Source organism: Camelina sativa, chromosome 12 (genome assembly GCF_000633955.1).
Source record: "Camelina sativa cultivar DH55 chromosome 12, Cs, whole genome shotgun sequence".
Classification (NCBI taxonomy): Eukaryota; Viridiplantae; Streptophyta; class Magnoliopsida; order Brassicales; family Brassicaceae; genus Camelina; species Camelina sativa.
Window position 1 is genome coordinate 20,176,344 of NC_025696.1, and position 5,886 is coordinate 20,182,229.

Genomic DNA, 5,886 nt, shown 5'->3' on the forward strand with positions numbered 1-5,886 from the left:
CAGAGTGTCGAAGGTCGAATAAGTCGCAAGTTGACATGAAACTTCGGATATCAGTGAAAGTTCCTTCGTGTCTAGTTGGGCCTCCTTGATTTTCCAAGGTATCAATAATATCATTAAAATCTCCAGTCAGATACCAAGGTTCTTCTCTGCTTATACCAATCTCCGTTAGTTTTTCCCATATCATCTTCTTTTTTGCCCTTTCAGGTTCTCCATACAGGAAGGTAGCGAAGAAAGTTTTTTCTTCTGTTTTGATTTGTGTATCAATGAAGTTTTGGCAGATTGAGATGATTGAAAGTTCTACTTCCTTCTTCCAGAGTAACGTTAGACCACCTCCACAAGGGCTTTGGGGGGATACCAGGTAATTATTCGGATAATTCAGACTCTTTAGTGACTTGATCACTATCTCATCAGGGTTCTTTGTTTCCATGAGGAACAGGACTTCATGGGAGATGTTGGAGGACATCTCCTTTAAGTGCTGGACTGTTATGGGGTTCCCCAACCCACAGCAGTTCCAGCTCAAGATCTTTAAGGAAGAGGAGCAGGTGGATTGTGAAAATCCACCCTTTTCCTGACCATAGCTGGAATTAGGGTCCCTTTTGGTGCAACATTACTTGATGAGGGTAAGTCACTAGGAGCCTTAGGGAAGGTTGTCTCCTTTGCTGAAGATTTTGTCCCTCTTCGTTTTTGTGAGTTTTGTATATTGCATTTGTTTCGTTTACTGGACTTTGCACCTGAGAGACGTAAAGGGCTTTTGTTCTGTGGTTTATGCAGGGGAGGTCGACCTCTTCTCTTTTTCCCAGAGTTAGCCTCCGGAGCCTTCAGCGAAGGGTGGGGAGGCAAATCTTTTTCCAGTTCCAGTGGGGTTTCTTGGTTTGAGGTGGGGGGGGTCCAGAGCGAGATGATTAGCCAGCTGAGCAGCTTCGATGATTTTTGAGGCTGTTTCAGCCGTTAGACCCCTGGCTTCCCCTTGGATCACTCTACATTTCCTGGCTGCACTCTCTACTGGATCTGCACAGCTAATATACTGCACTGTTACGTCTCTAAGCTCGCCCAGGACCTCATCTGTAGTAGGGATTGGAGGAGGGGGTGGTGGTGTGACTTCAGTGGTTGACATGGTTCTTTCCAAGGGTGGTCGTCGTGTTCTTGAGTTCTCAGACGCCTCAGGTATGTGATTATTTCTAGGTGTAGAAACCTCTCTCCATTGATAGTTATCCTTTGGGCGGTTTCCATTGACTCTGGCATATCTGTCTCTTGAAGAGTAGGTAGAGTTTGATGGTATTCTTTCTCTCGGGTTCCTGCTTCCCATAGCATGGTCTTTTGAAGAGAAGGATCGTCTGGAATAGCTTTCACCCTGTTTCCTGTGACCATAATGGTAGTCACTAGGAGATGTTTGGGAGGATCTCCTACTTCTCGTCGGGCTGAGTGTTTTCCTGTGGTCAGAGGGGGCAGCACTCGAGAAACCACGATTCTCAGATATGTTCTCCTTTGTAGAGGGAGCACGGAAATTATCACTCGGTGTATAATAGTTTCTTCGCACTTCAGGTATCGCAACTGGAGCTGTTAAGCTCCTTTCTTGTCTTTCCTTTTCTGCGATATAGCCAGGACAATTTTTCTTTTCGTGCGTTAAACGGTTGCAATATAGACAGTGGGATTTGAGGTTTTTGTACGATAGTTGGATTCTTGCTTCACCCCCTTCCGGGAACTCAATGATGGTTTCTTTGACTAGTGGTTGTAGACCGTCAATGAGGACCTTCATCCTGGCTGTCATGTTGGTTATTTCTATTTCTTGGATTTCGCCAAGTTCCTCACCAATAGTGGTTACCATCGCAGGATGCCAGAAATGTTTAGGGAGACCTTGGATCTCCACCCAGAAGGGAATCATAGAAGGAAAAGTCTCGGAGATGATTGGTTCCCACTTTTGGAGAATGACCATCCACTGGTCAAAGTGATAGGGTCTGTTATCCAGTACCTTTTGTAGATCTTCTTCAAAGTCAAATCTGAACTGAAAACAACCTTTTCCAAGATCTGACCCTATAGCTTTACCTTTCAGGTTCCAACGGTTCGAGAGAAAAGGAAAGAGAGACCAAAGTCTTTGAACCGAGGGGTTTGTCAGTCTTCCTATGAGGGTAAGAGCATTATCTTCAATGAGGCTACTCGTGTCTAGCTCTGGGGCTCTGATTCTTTTACAGGGTGGAGGGGAATAGCCACTAGCAACAGATTTGCCTTTTAGGTACTGAGGGATTTTGTTATTCATGGCTTACAGGGGGATAAGATCAAGACAGATTTAAACAGGTTAGGGTTTAAGGGTTACTCACTCAGGGGTGAGATTTTTCGAAGAGTTGAACAGGGTTACAAATAGTAGACAGGGTTACAAATACAAAAAACTAAGAGGGAGTAAGATGAACCATACCAGCGCTTGGGGGAGTATCAGTCTGGCAGGAGTAGTGGTTCGTCGGAGCATAGATTGGGGGGAGGGAAACGGGACTTTCAGACCGGAGGGAAGGCAGGGACCACTGGGTATTTCTTGTGTATCGAAAGATCCATTGGATATTGCCTTTTTTAGTTGGGTCTGGTAGGTGAGATCCGGTTTTTTGAAAACTCCATGCAGTTTTAAGGTTGCATGGGGAAGAGTGCCTGAGAGCGTAACAAATATGTTATAGATTAAGTTTTATATTATTTGTATAGTCTGGATTTATTATTTCAAAAAATCTTAAAGAGCATATTCTAAATAATCATTTGATATCATCTAACTTACCATATTAATTTTTTTTATTAAATTATTCATCACATAAAATCCTTTGATATCTAACTTAACATATGAATTTGTTAATTATCATTATACTTTACCCCTCATTTTTATATATTTGTCTAATTTTGTGAAACAAATAAATTATCATATCATTTATTCTAATTAAAAAATAGTTTTATTTCAGGATATACATAAGTTGAATTTTTAAAAACAAATATAAATGATTCAATCTATAAAATATTCATGTTTTATTAATATTATTCTTTAAAAATAATATCTATTGAATTAATTTTTTTTACTAAGTAACAGGTCAAAATTTGAATATTAAACTCAATTTCATACTTTTTGTTGAATTTTATAATTTTATAATTTTATATAATATAATAAAAATTAAATAATTTATTTTGAAATATTATTAAAATATTGAAACTTGATATTAAAGTTAGAAACTATAAACACTCTAAATTGGTTTGTTATAGCAATGTCAATAATATGTCACAATAATATGAAAGAATTTTAAAAAACCAAGTTTATAAAAACAAAAAGTATAACAATATATTAAATTATTCATAATATAAAAACTCGCTTTTTAAAAACCAAATTCACAAAATTATGTCTTACAATGACATTCAAGTCATGATGTAGAATATACATTGTTGAAATAACTTCACATTTCATAAACTAATACAACATATTAAAATAGAAAATATACAAATTTTGTATAAAATAAAATTTAGCTAGTGTTATAGCACGAATACTTATCTAGAATCATTAACAATATAAAATTTACAAAATAAGTGTCTTTTTCAAGTCATCATATTTAGCATTTGATTTTATTGTATAATATTTTATCCAAAAATTTTTTTAAAAACAATTATATAAATTATATTTTATAAAAAAATTATAATATAAATAAAATGAATTTCAACCCATGCTCTAGCACGGATCTTAATCTAGTATAAGATATTTAAAGCATTTTTGCAAGGAGAAGAAACTGATATTTAAAATGAGTAATCTCTGAATCATTTTCATATTTAAATCTTAGTTTCTGTGATCCAATTGACATACTGTATCCAATATAGAGAACGTGAGTATGTAAAATGAACAAAAGGGAACTAATAAAAAGAAAAATAAAATAAAAAAATTGATGATATTTAAAAGCATAATTTTACAAGAAGGAAATAAAAAACTGATTTTAAGAGTGATAAAAGTATTTTTTTAAGTGTTAATATATATATACATATACTGTATCTATATATATATTATACTCTATAGTCTATTCTAATAAATAAAAACGTTTATAAGAAACGAAAGGGATATCAATTTTTTTAATATTTTTTCCATTCTCATATTTATTATTTCTATGTCCTTCTTTCAAGAATCAAGATCCGTATATTAGGAAACAATACATTAATGTTTAACATTGGTTAGCGATATGATGATCATATTGTTAATATGAAAAGTAGCAATTGCTTCTCTATAGTTTTGAGTATTTTTGACATTTGATAAATTCAACGTAAGAGCCTAACTAAGAAGGGTGACTTTTAGATTTCAACCACCATTGATCTCGGCGAATTTTATGAAACTAATACAGTATGACCACCGACGAAATTTCAACTTTCCTAAAGTTTTCATTTGGTGATGTCATCGTGTATGGTTTTTAGTATTTTGAATTCTTGATACTATTACATGCGCAAAAAAACTTCTTTTTGATACCTTAATAAATAAATTATATAATCACGAGAGTTCGTTCTTTTCTTTCTGGCACAACCACCGAAGTTCCTCTTCCCGGCAACGTCGAACCAAATCGGCGCCGCTGGGCCACTGCCCCTCCATCGTTGTCTCCCTCTCTGCTACCTTCTCTGTTTCTGGACTGATTTCGAACTCATCAAAAATTCATCAAGTTCTTAAGCTACTCCGACCATGCTTCAGTTTCAACCTCTCTCGCCCTTCTCTGCTCAAACGGTGGGTCTTTTTGGCGAGGTGATTCTCTCGAGACCCCAGCCTTCCGATGAAAAATCTGAGACGTTCGGTCGCCTTGTTTGTCTTGCCTTTCGTATCTCTTGTCGGCTCCCCTTGAAGGCAACCTTAACATCTCCATACTCCTTTGATTCATATTCACCCACCAAGTGTTTGGAAGGGAGATTTGTGTTGCGGCCGGAACTGAGCATGATATTGACGGTTATAGTTTCAACCCTGGCGAACCTTTATCTCCCTTATGCATCTCTCGTATTTCTATTTTGTGTACCGGATCTACTATGCTACAATCCACTGCTTTGTCCGATGAAGATTGCCTTCACAAACCAGACCAAAGTGCACTTCTCCAACCCTGCTGCTGGAAAGAGTCATATTGATTCTCGTCTCCAATGCAGCTCCATACCCAAACCACCTCAGTCCTATCGATCCAGGTTTGAGCCCAATTCTCATGCACGAATCCTGGTAGGTAGAGTATCTCGGATAGAGTATGATACATGTCTGATGTTGAAGCTTCTCAGACCCTACTCATTGTTCTCGAATCCAATCCTACTAGCTTTTCATGTCTCTTTTGTACTTACAGCCTTAGTAGATATGCAAAAGCCTACTTAGGTTGGTTAGATAATTACCCTAGTCAAGATCAGTTGGACCGATTGTATCAAAAGCTCACCAAAACCCCCCATATTTACCTTCACGACTTGCCCCTTGATCCTAACCTAGTACCTCTCTTAATGCTTCAGGGCATAGCTGACTGCATGCTTTGTGTGAGACTCCTTAATCTCCATTGCTTTGAGCTTCATGAGATGGAGGACCCACCTGTTTTGCTACAACTTTGCTTTCTTTTTCCTAGGTTCAATCATAGACCAATCCCACTTTTTAATTTCCATCAACTGCTTATAAGATGTAAACTCGGTTTTGCTTTATTTTGGCAATGTAATACTGACTACAAATTTTGTGTAGGACTCCTTAACCTCCATGGCTGATGGCTTCATGCGAGGGAGGACCCATCTTGTTTGTTCCGGCATTGCATATATCTTTTATGAGTACTAGCTTTTGCCACAGCCATTGTGCAGAGAGTTGAGCCAGAAAATATAACAACTTTGGAACAAATAAGTTTGATCTTTCTTCTGTTGGCCATAACCCCTTCCCCCCCCCCCCCCCCC

The 5,886-nt window shown here is 37.5% G+C and overlaps 1 long non-coding RNA gene across 1 annotated transcript; it reads left to right on the forward strand.

The window, feature by feature from the left end:
- On the forward strand, positions 779–1,901 carry LOC109128094. The gene is made up of 3 exons (XR_002034548.1): positions 779–1,164; positions 1,263–1,542; positions 1,831–1,901. It is a non-coding gene; the product is annotated as an uncharacterized LOC109128094 (long non-coding RNA).